Here is a 14,089-nt window from a genome sequence, read left to right as displayed (position 1 = left end):
TTTGTGAGTATTAGTAGTAAAGCTGTAGGTATAAATTAAAAGTGGGAAGCTTAGAGGGATTTTGGGTGGATTGTGTTTGTCTGATTCATGGTGAAAAGGGACTCAGCTCTGGTTCCATGGGGAAGAGTAGTGACTAATCTGTTTAATCATCTCCAGACTCTTCCTGGAATAGTCTTCTTTGTAATGAAGGAGTTGCAGGAAATCCAGGTCTTGTTAACCAAGCAAACAATTAATAGTGGCACTATGTTGGGCTACATGTTGCTAGTTTGATCTGGGTGCGTGGGAATCTCTTTGCTTAACTCTGCAACCCTCAACAATATATTTGCCTTGGTCATTTGCATATAATACTATCTCTATTTTCTTGGGAGTAAGTCTAATTGAAATAACTGGAATTTACTTCTGAGTAAACATATAATTGGAGGTGTAAGTTTATTTATAATGAATGTTGCCTTCCTTTGTCCCAACTCTTTAACCTTCCTCCTAATTTCTTACCCATCCTTCCAGGAAAGAAACTGTAGATTTGGGTGAGTCTGGCCATTGCAACAGAACAGCAGCTGATCTGATCTCATAGAACACACTATCCGTTTCTTGTGTTGATGGGAAAAGATGATGAGTAACAGGAAAACAAAACTGGTTAATTTATATATAAAAATCCATACATTTCAGTTGCAGCCTCTTGTTACATTTAAGGTAATGTTTTATTTTACAGTTAGCAGACAGAACTGAGCATTAGAATGTAAGTTGAAGTGCCCTAACAATTAACCTTCTAATTTAAAAGTAATGGCCACTAAATTATGGGGCATGTCTCCTTCTTCCTTCTCCCTGTAATGGTCCTTTGAAGATGATACTAGCCTGCTATGTGAACAAGCAATAAGGTGTAATTAATCCTTCTCTGAAAACGTAAATCAGAGCTTGGCCTAGGGGACGAGAATGGGTGGTGGCATAGCATTAAAGAAGTAAACTATCTGATGAAAATAATATCCAAACCTACTGTACTTCTGTCCACAAAATAATTATGGCTTATCTCTTGCCATAATGTGTATGTGTTATGTGGGTGAGTAGTAGTAATAAACTAGTGGAGAGCAACAAATGCTTGCAATGCATGGAAAAATGGGGCATGAGGGAAACGGGGACACTGCGCTTGCACACCCAATTTTGGCATTTTCTCATTATAAATCATGTCCATGCACGTTTCTCCATTAGCCTTTCGCATACCTACAGTGCATGCACACCTCCATAGGCAAAGAGTGCTCACACCTATTGACTCTTTCCTCAGTTTTATTCCCACTTTCCTTCCCCCCTCACTCATCTCTAACTTTTTATTTGTTCTCCTGTTGTCCCAGCATCTCCCTTGCCTTGCCTCTTGTCTATCCCTGCCTAACCATCACTGTCTACTTCCTTCCAGGATATGCTCACACTTTGCAAAAGTGCCTCCAATATGTTTTCCGTGACCAGTTTTAGAACTACTATTAAAAGCTAGTGTGGGAATACTGGCTGGGGAAGCCTGTGAGATGCTTACAGTGGTAGCAGAAGTGAAAAGGGAGCTGTTTGGACAGCTGGCTAGCAAGTAACGTCCCCCGTCTTCTTCAAACAGGCTCTCAAGAGTGTCCATGGGACCATCTGAGACCACCATCCTGCCTATGAGACGACCTATGCCTCTCAAAATGATCTACATTATTTGTGCAGTTTGGCAAGATATATAGCCAAAGTTTAAGCTTGGTAACTATGTGGCCAGTCCTGATACAGTGTATCTGAATATATTTCAACACAGAAATAAATGCAAATTAGTATTGTTTCCTCCAGCCCCTCTGGGAGGCAGAACAGTCTGGTGCAGCAACTTGAGGTACCAATTTGCTATGATCTTATTAAGTCACATAAACAGGGTTTGAGGCCTCCTGTCTAAATACTCAGACAGGAGGCCTCAAAGGAAAACGCGAGATAGTTGCAGGCAATGACTCGATAGATGACAGCCTTCATGCTCCACCATAACTACAGCGTTAACAGTAGGGTGTCTTTCTTTTGTGTACATGCTGTATTCCAATTCATGAGATCTAAAATTAATACCCTGGTCATCTATGGCAGTGTTATTTGCAGTGCAGTCTGCGGGTCACATAGTGAATCCTATTGCCTTTGTAGGGTGCATTTTTAAAAATCGCCACACCTTCTGTTGAAAGTAATTAAATGACCCTAAATATCTGCCCTTGATTTTGTGCAGAGAGCACAGTTGTATTCTTCTCTGTAGGGTAGAGTGGTGTCATTGTGATTTTTCTGTTCTCTTTCACCCAGACTGTGTTTTCCTTCTTTTTCTCCCTGCAGCATTACTCTCAGAGCAACACACACAATCTCTCCCACCATTGTTGGCTAGCTTTTAGCATCTCCTTTCTTCTCATCCCATGTATCTGCTACTCTGTGCAACAGTACAATTTAAAAAAAATGTGCCCATGCAATCAAAATTTTGTCCCAACAGAAGCTGCATTTTGTACCCTGAGTACAATTAACAGATAAAATAATTAAAACAGCAATGCAGTTAACCAGAAGAAGAAACCACAAGCAATTCAAATAAATTGTAAATAAGTATGTACAATCAAAAACCAAATCCTTACTCACCAAAAGCTCAAATAAAGAGAGCAAACTGCCAAAAATATAACAAATGGAATCTGATGAACGTCCCTGAAGCCAATGTTCCATAAATATGGTGCATGCAGAGAAAAGACCACAGTCATGGTGGGAGAAGAGCCTCAGATTAAGACATTGGGCAGGCATAGGCATACTTGGCCCTCCAGATGTTTTAAGACTACAACTCGCATCCTCCCTAGCTAACAGGACCAGTGGTCAGGGATGATGGGAGTTGTAGTCCCAAAACATCTGGAGGGCCGAGTTTGCCTATGCCCTGGCTGTTGGGCAGGTTTGTGTGGATGAAAACAGTCTTCCAGATACTGTTGTCTCGGACTGGGACAAGGGTGGGCTTACAGGTGTTATAGGGCTGACATCAGCCCTATCCTGCATTTCCAGTAATCAGGGCTGATGGAAACTAGGCTGCAACATCTGGAAAACCATAGGTTTCCCATTGCTAATTTATTACTTGATAGGTCAAACTAGCACCTTGAATTATTTTGCAAAACAAATTGGAAGACAATGTAGATCTTAAAATACAAATGAAATATGCTTATCGGTGTGTGTATTGATAAATATGGCAGTCTGTTTGCCATATTCAGAAACAGATACAGTTTCATAAAATGCTACTTAATAGGTATTAATGCATAACATTACCTGGGTGGTTATTCAAGAATGGAAAGTTATGCCAAAATTTCTTTCTAGAAGGAAATCCATCAGGCTCAAGAAAACAGATGTGCCTAAGTTATTTAAAATACGTGCTTTCTCCATTTAAACTGCTGTAGGTGGCATGCTGTTTTAAAATCAAAATAATACTAAAACAAGAAATACTCAGAACTCTAAAAACAGTATGAAAAACCCAGAAATAAGCTAAATTAAATAAAAATTCAAGAAAACAAGTTTTTCACCAGGTACCTAAATGTTAGTATAGGCACCAAGTGAACATCTTGGGACTATGTTCCAGAGAAATGGTGTCACTATAGAAAAGGGCCTGTCTCTGGTTGCCACCCATGTAACTTCAGAAGGCAGGTTTGTATCATCACAAGCAAAGAATTATATACAGTGGTCCCTCTGGTTACATATTTAATTCGTTCCGGAGGTCCGTTCTTAACCTAAAACTGTTTTTAACCTGAAGCACCACTTTAGTTAATCGGGCCTCCCGCTGCTGCCGCGCCACCACCACACAATTTATGTTCTCATCCTGAAGCAAAGTTCTTAACCTGAGGTACTTTTTCTGGGTTAGCGGAGTCTGTAACCTGAAGCGTATATAAGCCGAGGTACCACTGTAACCTGAAACCTTAGCAGTGACTTCACAAAGAATAGCTGGAAAGACTGTGCCACAGATGATATTATCCCTGTAGTGAAATATCATCACACACTTCATCACCATAATGAATATTTTTTCTGAAATTAAAGTTGCCAACTTGATATAGTAATGTACAAGAATACCTGTAACACTGCAAGGGTGTTACTGTTATGTTACCCCAACTGGCATGCATAGCCCATAAGTTCCCAGCATAGGCTTGCTGCTTTTTTTGAAAGACTATAGCTTCAGTTACTAATGACTGAGCATTGCATTGGTGGTGGTGCGGGGCGTGTTAAATAGAGAAAGTGCTACATATGGAGTCAGAAGTTGTAAGACATTTCTTCCCTTTTCTTTCTTTCTTTTTTTTTTGCAAGTGTATTGGGGTAGAGATTATAAGGCAGTTGGGTGTTTTTTTCATATAACTAGACTCCCTCCTTTTTATTTTATATGTTTTTTTAAAATCACAAATTGGCCTATACATGAAACACAAAGTTGTATCATGTATTTTGAATTTTAAAAATGTCTTAATTCCAGAAGGACAAGCTGCTTCCAGGTTAACATACAGTTATGTTCCTATAATACTCAGATATGTAAAACGGATGGCTGAAATTTGAAAAGGAGATGAAGGAAGTGAGAGGTTTTTTTAGATCTGAGGCATAATGAACTCATAATCCATGCAATTTAGAACCAATTTAAAAAGCATTTATTCCTCATTACATTAATCTTGAAGTTAATCTTATTGCAGAAAGGAGATGACCGTTATTCAGCAGGTAATGGTTAGTGCTTATTAGGTAGCATCCTAGGAGTGCCATCCTAGTCAACTGACTTGAATAACTGTGGAATTAATATAGTACATTCTGCCAAAGGCTGGCGTTTGAGAGGCCTTGCTTACTCCTAATTATTTTGGGGTGTGGGTGTAGGGTACAATTAAATAGGACTTCCTAGTGAAGTTAAATAGACAATCCCCTTCTCTTATACTTAGGGATGGCTAACTTGTGACCCTCCAGATCTTGTCTGACTACAACAACCATCATCACTTTCCCCATATGAACCAACCTGGACCCTTCTTTATGTACCTCCTCTATAAGAGGTTGGCAACACAAGAAAGGGCCTTTTCTGCAGTGGCTCCTCGCTTATGGAATACCCTCCCCAAGGATGGTCACCTGGTGCCTTTAGGTGCCAGGCAAAAACAATCCTCTTCTCACAGGTCTCTGGCTAATTAAACAATCTATGGCCTTTTAAACTTTGGGGGGGGGGGAGTTGTTTTGTTTTTTATTATGATATTCATTTTTGTGTTTTATGTTGTAAACCACCCTGTGATCTTCGGATGAAGGGCGGTATAGAAATGTTAATCATCATCATCACTGACCACTGGCCTTGCTGGCTGGGAATAATGGAGGGCTTCAGATTCCTCAGAGCTATTTTACTGAAACACAGGAGGGTAAATGACTTTTATATGCTAATCCCTGCAGCAATACATATTTGCATCTTAAAACAAAACACAGGTGCAAATTTTATTCAGACTTAAATTAAAAAAAAACACAAGTAAAACTCATACAAGCAATCAGCAAGAGGACAACTAGATGAGATGGCAGGAGATCCATAATCAGATCTCCCGCACTTTTCTAAAAGCTGAAAAGCAGCCGCAGAGACCAGGGAGCAAATCGGGTTGGGGTCATGAGGCTGAGGGGGAAGTGATTAACCCTTTTTCAAATGCTGTTTTTCTTCTCTAAATCCCCCACCCCTGAAGCCATTATTTGCTTCTCAGGGACAAACATGCAAGTACCATATGGGTCCATTGGATATTGAAGAAGAATCCCACCTACTCTTAGACTCCAATTTCACAGGCTATTTAGAAAAGATACTCTGTGCACTGCCTACCATCAGCTGAATCCTGGCAGGTTGGAGCAAGGCCCCATCTAATCCAACATCCTGTTTCCTACGTGACCTACTACAGTGGTACCTCGGGTTACATACGCTTCAGGTTACATACACTTCAGGTTACAGACTCCGCTAACCCAGAAATATTGCTTCAGGTTAAGAACTTTGCTTCAGGATGAGAACAGAAATCATGCTCCGGCGGCACAACGGCAGCAGGAGGCCCCATTAGCTAAAGTGGTGCTTCAGGTTAAGAACAGTTTCAGGTTAAGTATAGACCTTCGGAACGAATTAAGTACTTAACCTTAGTGACCACTGTAGATGCCTTTGGGAAGCCCACAAGCAGGACATAAGGCAGCAGCGCTCTCTAAACCCAACCCAACTCATTGCAACTGGTATTCCGTAGCATACAGCCTATGAACATAGAAGAGTGATATGTTGAGCAGTGTGCAAAACTTGTAGAAACTCAAAGTGGCCATACAGTTGCAATGCCTGTAATGAAATCTGTACACACATGCTCTTAGTAATAATAATTAGAAAACACTACAGAGCTTTCATTTTATGCCCCAAAGGGACCTTGTAATATTATGCAAGCTGGTCTTCTGAAAGTTGGGTCTTTCAATATCTGGTATTTGCTGATTTTCTTTTCCCCATTCCAAATGGCATTTTGCATCAGCTCTGTGCACAAGCCATAGCACAATAACTGCTGACCATAACTAGCTTCAGTAGCAGGCTCCTGCTTAGCATATCTTTTATTCGGATGCTTGGTCCACAGAAAAGTTGAGGATTTAAGCCTCCCTTTTCTCTGCCTGCTTGTCCATCCCTTATTAATTAACTCTTCAGTCTACAGTCTTTTCCCAGCATGCTTGCCTTGCCTCTCCTTTAAGTCAGAGAGACAAAACCAGCTGCAGCCCCAAGGTGGTCTCCGACTGTTACAATCTGTGCTCCTTTCTGGCAGTTATTTAGTGCCCCTTTTGGGTTGTTCCCCCTCCCTGCTTTGCCTTTTCCTTTGTCTCATTTTCTATAAGGTTCCATCTAGGTTTTCCCTAGAGTTCTCTTACCCCATGTCATTACTTAGCCTGTAAGATCTGCAAGGATCTCTGCTTGCAAGCCTCGGGATCTGTGATTGGGGCGGGGGTTGCAAAAAGAGAGAGGAGCTAATCAATTCAGAAAATCATTTGGGTGGCAACCTCACTTGACAGCCTATTTTCTTCCTTTCCACTTAGATATCAAGCTGGCTGAGAAGGGCTCTGGGGAACAAGGGAGGCGGCAAGAGCTGCTTCTCTGTAAGCACATCTGTGTCTTTCATCAGCTGGGCTCAGGGAATAACCACTATCTGGGGGGGCGGGGCAGGGAGTGGAGAGAATCTTTGGAATGGATGGGCTAAAGCTGTTCCCTATGTTTAAGTCTGATGAGTTCCTGCCCAGTAGGGGGGTGGTTATGATAGGCTTTTCTCCAACTTATATTGGTGGAAAAGTCAATGTATTATCAGTCATCAGTATTTTATTAAAATTTTGTCCTGTTCTCCGCCCCCCATGAACTCAAGGCAATGTGCAAGGCCATTGCTAGGTATTGACAATATTATTTATTTAGCAAAATTTATATACCATTGGATTGCTCTTAAGAGGTTTATAAAAATAAAGGATTAAAATTCTCGATAAAAAGCAGTTAAATAAAAACATTCAAATCAGCAGTAGCTAAAAAGAGAGAAAACGCAAGTAACTTCTTCATGTCTGGACACGCTTGCCTACATAACAATGTTTTAAGTGAGGGCCAAAAGCAAATTAAGGAGGTGGGAGGGTGTCTCACTGGCACTGTGTTTTCCCATTTAAGCAAAGCTTTCAAATAATTGAGGATTAAAAAGGGGGGAGAAGATCCAGGACCTGGTGCAAAAGATGGAGGCATTGGGTCCCATGGACAACCTTCTAACAACTGTCCTGGCACTATTCATGCTTTCTCCAATAGACCATGACAGTAAGCTCTGTGGCAGAGGAGGGGCCTCGGTCCAGTATACCTGAAGGAGCGTCTCCACCCCCATCGCTCTACCCGGACACTGAGGTCCAGCACCGAGAGCCTTCTGGCGGTTCCCTCACTGCGAGAAGCCAAGTTACAGGGAACCAGGCAGAGGGCCTTCTCGGTAGAGGCGCCCTCCCTGTGGAACGCCCTCCCACCAGATGTCAAAGAGAACAACAACTACCAGACTTTTAGAAGACATCTGAAGGCAGCCCTGTTTAGGGAAGCTTTTAATGTTTGATGTATCACAGTATTTTAATATTCTTTTGGAAGCCGCCCAGAGTGGCTGGGGAAACCCAGCCAGATGGGCGGGGTATAAATAATAAATTATTATTATTATTATTATTATTATTATTATTATTATTATAGTGTAAGTACTTTTAATCAGCACACTATACTGGCTCTCACTGCTTGTGCAACACACTTACATCCTAAACTTTCAACTGAAACGGCCCTTACAGCAACAGTTAAAATGCAACTTACCATGAGAACTAAAGATGATTTTGAGGAAACTTGGTATATTGTTACTTCAGTACATTAGAAGAGAGAGTACAATTATCAAAGCACCAGCAATTCAGGTCTCTCTCTGGAAATAAATGTTAAGATAAGAATAGACAACAATGCTCAACAATCAACTATCCAAAATTCAGCACATGAAATTCACTGTTACTTAGCTTTTTTTTGGAGCTACATATATGCACATGGAATATTTTGGAGAGAGGGAAGAGATGGGAATTTTTGTTACACATTGTATATACTTGTGCTTTTGTAATTTTTTTAAAATCAAAAATAAATATGATTTAAAAATGCAATTTAACATAAATTAATACCGTAATACAAGAGAGCATACAGCCACAAAATGGAGTCAGAAATAGGATGGAATTTAAAAGCCTGTTTTAAAAAGTCAAGTTAAAGGTCAGCAAAGAAGTGGTCAAGTGGGCTTCTCTAGGGAGCAAATTGCACAACAGTGTTGCGGCCATACATTAAGCGTGTATACATTAAGCTCTGTTAACACCTGCTATTGGGGAAAGAAGAAGACAAAAGGTAAACAGAATTAAAGTACCCTCATGTTTGTTAATATAGGACTGAAAATAACTAAGGCTGCCATTCTTACTTGAGAGTAAGCCACACTGAAATTCTGAGTAAACACACATAGAATCAGGCTGCATAAGTACATAGCATGTATCTGTTAATATGGCAGTGTCTGTTATGTACTAGATTGGACAAAATATCCTTCTGCAAAACTGAAAGCAATCCTGTTTTTATTTTGGCTTGGAGGCTACTTTAAAGCTTAATTCATATTTAGGCATGTAAAAGCAATAGAATGTTGTGATGCTACAGCCCATGGGAACAAACAATTCCGTCACATCTGGAGAACCTTGTGCCTTGCATTAATTGCTCCCTTTGGAGACTAGGAGCCTATATGCATACGAGGTCATCATTTGGCTGACTGACAGGGAAGTGTCAAGTTTATGTGGGCTAAGCCTTTTCTGCTTTGCGCAGATGAGGCGTTGAATGTGTCATTTTAACGATATTGGTTTGAGTGCTCTGCTGGGTGCAAGCACCATTTGTTTCAATGAGGCTGGACGCTGCAAAGTATTTTGAGGATCAGGCTGGCCATCTGTTCTCCAAAATCCACTTGGTAATAATGTAATCCTTACCATGTGCTACATAAACGAAGGGCATATCTACACCATAAATTTCAGTAGATTTCACTGTTATTCCTTCCAACACACACTGGACACTCTGGGAATTATAGTTCTGTAAGAGAAAGCTAACCCAGTATTCTTAGCACCTCAGCAAACTATAATTTCTTTGATTATTTTTATAATTAATGAGGAATCAAACCAATATTGGTCTGCAGGATAGATATACCTGTGTGGATAACATCTATTCTATCATTTATTTTTATAATTAATGAGGAATCAAACCAATATTGGTCTGCAGGATAGATATACCCGTGTGGATAACATCTATTCTATCATTTATCTAGGTTGATATTTGCAAGAAACCTCAACAGAAGTACAACCACTAGATCTGCTACTGAAATCCACTGCATCCTGGTTTGGGGGACCAGTTAAGGAGGCTGCATTTACAAAGATATATATTAAAATTTTACAGTGCCAACAGGCCCCCCAGTGGTTAGCAGAGAATGCAAACAGATATGTATTAGGTGGAGTACAGAAAATACATTTCATCAAATCCAAACTGTTACTCATGGAGATCCAGAACCTGAAGCTTACAAAATACCAGAGATGACCAGAAAGTGCTTTACTAACCACTGAGTGAATTAGAAGGCCTAATAATGAACGGTTGTATCACAGTCTATGTAATAGACAATACAGCTCAATTTAAAGCAGTAGAATTTCTGCCATATCACCACTAGTCCATTTTTTCCTTCAAACAAGCAGAGAGGCAAAGAGGGCTGCAAGGACTGCAAATAAAATCTTGAGGTAGGACGACTCACATATTTTAAGCTACAGGCCAACATCACTAATAGCCAGGAGAGTGTTATATTAATGAGAAAACTTAGATATGAATCTTATTTCAGAATGACCTGACCTGGAATAAGTACCTTTCCAATTATCAAAATAAACTAAAGTAGGATTTCTGTAACTGGCAATTCAGTGAGAACTACCGTATTTAGAGCCAGGAGAGAGAGAGAGAGAGAGAGAGAGAGAGAGAGAGAGAGAGAGAGAGAGAGAATATAAAATGTGGTGGAAATAGGGCTGGTAAATTCCAGCCTTTAGCACAAGGGGGGAAAATGAAACAGAGATCATATTTTGCACAGGTAAAATATGGAATACTTAACAGAAACGATTGACATAATTTTCCTATCCCTTAGAAAGTACCATCACCAAATGCACAAGTGGTACCTGAAAAACTAAGCTCATTTACTAAGATTCTGCCAGTTATTTTACTAGTCAGATCACTTGCATTGTTTGAGTTATTTGGAAGCCTTTGAGATTTAGAGATGTGTGACTGAAAACCTGAACTACAGGATATTTCAATAGTGCTGATATATGTAATTCTCTTCTTAACGAAAGGGTAATGTGTGGATAGTGCCACTGTATGTTTTTTCCACTAGATGGCAGTTGTATTGGGTTGGAGTTGAGAGTTTCCTGCAGGTGTTCCATTCTTGTCAGGGAGAGACATTAAAAATTACTGCCTAGCTTCTCAATCATGTGTCTAAGAATTGTACACTCTGGGGACCTTATGGTGACGTGTGGGTAAGAAATCTTATAAATAAGTAAACTTGACAGTGCTCTAATTCTCAGAGTTCATGAACTTCTCTAGATATAACTTTCACTCATATCTTTCTGTTATCCATTCCCAATTGGAGACTGTTTTCATGGAACTATGATATAACTTGCGGCTGGATTTCTAAATAGGTTTGGATCAAGGGCAATGATTCTGTTCATAAGGCTGCCAGAATAGCAAGTTATCCAACTCTTCGACATTCCAAAATCCTCATTGGTAGCGGCTTTACACCTGCCACTGAAACTAAATTTATTATATAGTAGCTGGAGCAATTCAGAAATGCAGAATAACATCTAGTCCAGCATGGGGCTGCCATATGTTCCAGATTTTTTAGGACATTACTGGGATTTAAAGGGCAGAATTGTTGTCCGGGGGGAAGCAAGCAGGACATAAGTGCAACAGCACTCTGCCCACGTGTGATACCCAGCAACTGGCATTCAGAAGCTGATTGTCTCTGACAGTGGAGGTAGAACATACCCAGTATGGATAGTATATAACCTCATCATTCATCAATTTATCTTTTTTTTTGCAGGGAAAACAATGGGGAACCCAATTTATTTCTGCACCAGTACCCAAGCCATCAAGACACCCGCAATTTGGTCTCCAAATGTACCTAATAAAAAGTAGTCACTGTGATTTTCCACTCTTTTCCCATAAGGTGAGAGTGCAGCTTTCACCTGGTTTCACTTTGTCAAAGGCAGCTATAACTATCAGTGACCCTAGCGCTGATGGAATCTGTAGTCTGCCATCCCTCCCTGTGTTTCATGTCGGTCTTCAGTGTGCAGGAGGAAGAGAGTTTGGGAATTCCAGTGCAAACTTTGGGTTTGGTTTCCTTGGAATGAAGGTCACTTGAGACTATGATGTGATATAAGGTTTATTTCCAATGGCATGGGATTGCATTTACACATCATCTTTCCAACTGAGTTCCAAAAATCACTCATTCATCAATTTATCTAATTCTCCTTTAAAGCCATCACTGCCTCCTGTGGCAGTGAGTTCCATAGTTCAGCTATGCACTGCATGAAGAAGTACTTTCTTTTATCTGCCCCAAATCTCCCAACATTCAGCTTCAGGGGATACCCACAAGTTCCTGTGTTATGAGAGAGGCAGGAAAGCCTCTTTCTCCATGCCGTGCATCATTTCATAAACTTCTTATGATGCTGCCTCTTACTCACAGTCTCTAAACTAACAAATGCTGCTCCATCCCCTTGATCATTTTGGTTGCCTTTTCTGAGGTAGATTAGGCTGAAAGATAGTGACTTGTCTAACTAGTTAGGTTAGTCTAGCTATATGGCTGTGGGAAGACTGGGTCTCTCCACCCTGCTTATCTGATACTTTAACTACTGTAAGCACACAGCTTTCTTAACTGTTTATTTAAACTGAACTCACTCTGTCTTCTGGTCTTGGAGTGGGCCACACTCTACTTAAAAACAAATAAAAATACAAACTAGAAATACAGGAGGTCATCCCATAGAGCAGGTGTAGGCAGACCTCAGGCTTTCAGATTCTCCTTTCTTTTTAAACTAGGAATTCCAAGATCTACCGACCTGAACCAGGTGCAAATAGTAGCTGGAGTGGTAGAACACCTTGCGTTTAAACGCTAGCCTGGTAGCTGTAGGCAATGCAGGTGAAGAAGTAGGCGAGTTAAAGAGGGATGTAGAGTTCTCTTCCTACTCTGAGCCTATCATAGAACCCTGTAGTCTGCCAGAGAAAGAAGGCCACCTCCTCTGTGCCCTACTAACTTTTGGAGCCTTATTTACAAGGTTGTTGGAACTGATCAACTGCATCCCATGACCCAAACACTGGGAGGAGCTGCATATCTGTCTGTCTGTCTGTCTGTCTGTCTGTCTGTCTGTCTATCTATCATGTCTATCTATCTGTGTTATTACAGGGACTCTAATAATTCTAATAGGGTGGGCTTTGTGTCATTGTTCAAGCCACTGGAAGCCACCAACTATTGCAGAGTGCCCTGTGATCTATTAGAATAACAACCTGATTTCTGCCCATCTTTGCCATAGAACCCTGAAACCCAGCACGTGTGGTGGCATGAGCTGCAGTAGGCTGCAGTTTCCTTCATTTAATTCATACTAAACATATATGCTAAAATGAAAATCACTTCATCAAGACACACGAAAATACCTTAATCTTAGTAAAACCATTTCCCCTCCAGTATTGTCTCTTTTGACTGCCAGCAACTGCCTGTGCTGCTGGGTCTTTTCCAGCCCTTATGAAGAAACCAAAGATGAAAGTAAACACAGTGCTGGAGCTCAGTGAATAGGACTGCCTACGTTTTCAAAAGAGCCTTAGTAGCAGGTGCAAGGAGGGGACTCGGATTGGGACGCTGCCGAAGGTGCAAACCTTTGCTGCCTCTGCACCATTTCCCAATTAAAATTGCTTTCCCAAAGCTGCTGTTTGCCCTGCAGCACAAAACAAACAATGCAGGTATTTGCATTAGATTTGTATGCTTTGTCCTGTAGAGCAAATAGCAGTTGGAGATATTTTCACTGGGGAAATGGCTCTAGCGGGAATGTGGAGTTATACCCATCTTCCTGTAATGCTATGTCCCAATTCATTTCCCCCTTATTTTATTTATTTATTTATTTCATAAAAATGTACACACGGCTTGATTGTGAAAACACCCCTCCCTCAAAAGTGGTTTACAAAAGATAAAACAGTAAAATAAAGAAAAATTCACAACCATACTTTAAAGCATACAGTACTTAAAATACTAAAACAGATTAAAATTACCTCAACTTTCTATTCATTTTATTGCAGCAGCTATTAATGCTTTAAAAGTCAGCACCATAGTGGCACTTGCCATTAAAAAAATAAATAAACTGCTGGAGAGCTTTTGTAATGCATGTACTGTATTATATATCTTGTTGTTGTTGTTGTTTAGTCATTTAGTCGTGTCCGACTCTTCGTGACCCCATGGACCAGAGCACGCCAGGCACTCCTGTCTTCCACTGCCTCCCACAGTTTGGTCAGACTCATGTTTGTGGCTTCGAGAACACTGTC

The 14,089-nt window shown here is 40.6% G+C and overlaps 1 long non-coding RNA gene across 2 annotated transcripts in view; it reads left to right on the top strand.

Annotated features, from left to right (window-relative positions):
* The first annotated feature begins 7,904 nt into the window (after positions 1-7,904).
* The window catches only part of LOC310659316, a 66,824-nt gene continuing 60,639 nt past the window's right edge, over positions 7,905-14,089 (top strand). Inside the window, exon 1 of one of the 2 annotated variants that reach the window (XR_014502750.1) lies at positions 7,905-8,178. This is a non-coding gene — a long non-coding RNA (uncharacterized lncRNA). Of the gene's footprint in view, positions 8,185-14,089 lie in introns of both variants that reach the window. The other variant, XR_014502751.1, reaches the window with a different exon arrangement.

This window comes from Podarcis tiliguerta (genome assembly GCF_965153285.1).
Source record: "Podarcis tiliguerta genome assembly, chromosome: 10".
NCBI classification, from domain to species: Eukaryota; Metazoa; Chordata; class Lepidosauria; order Squamata; family Lacertidae; genus Podarcis; species Podarcis tiliguerta.
Note: the sequence above shows the minus strand (reverse complement) of the source record. Positions and strands in the feature narration are given on the sequence as shown.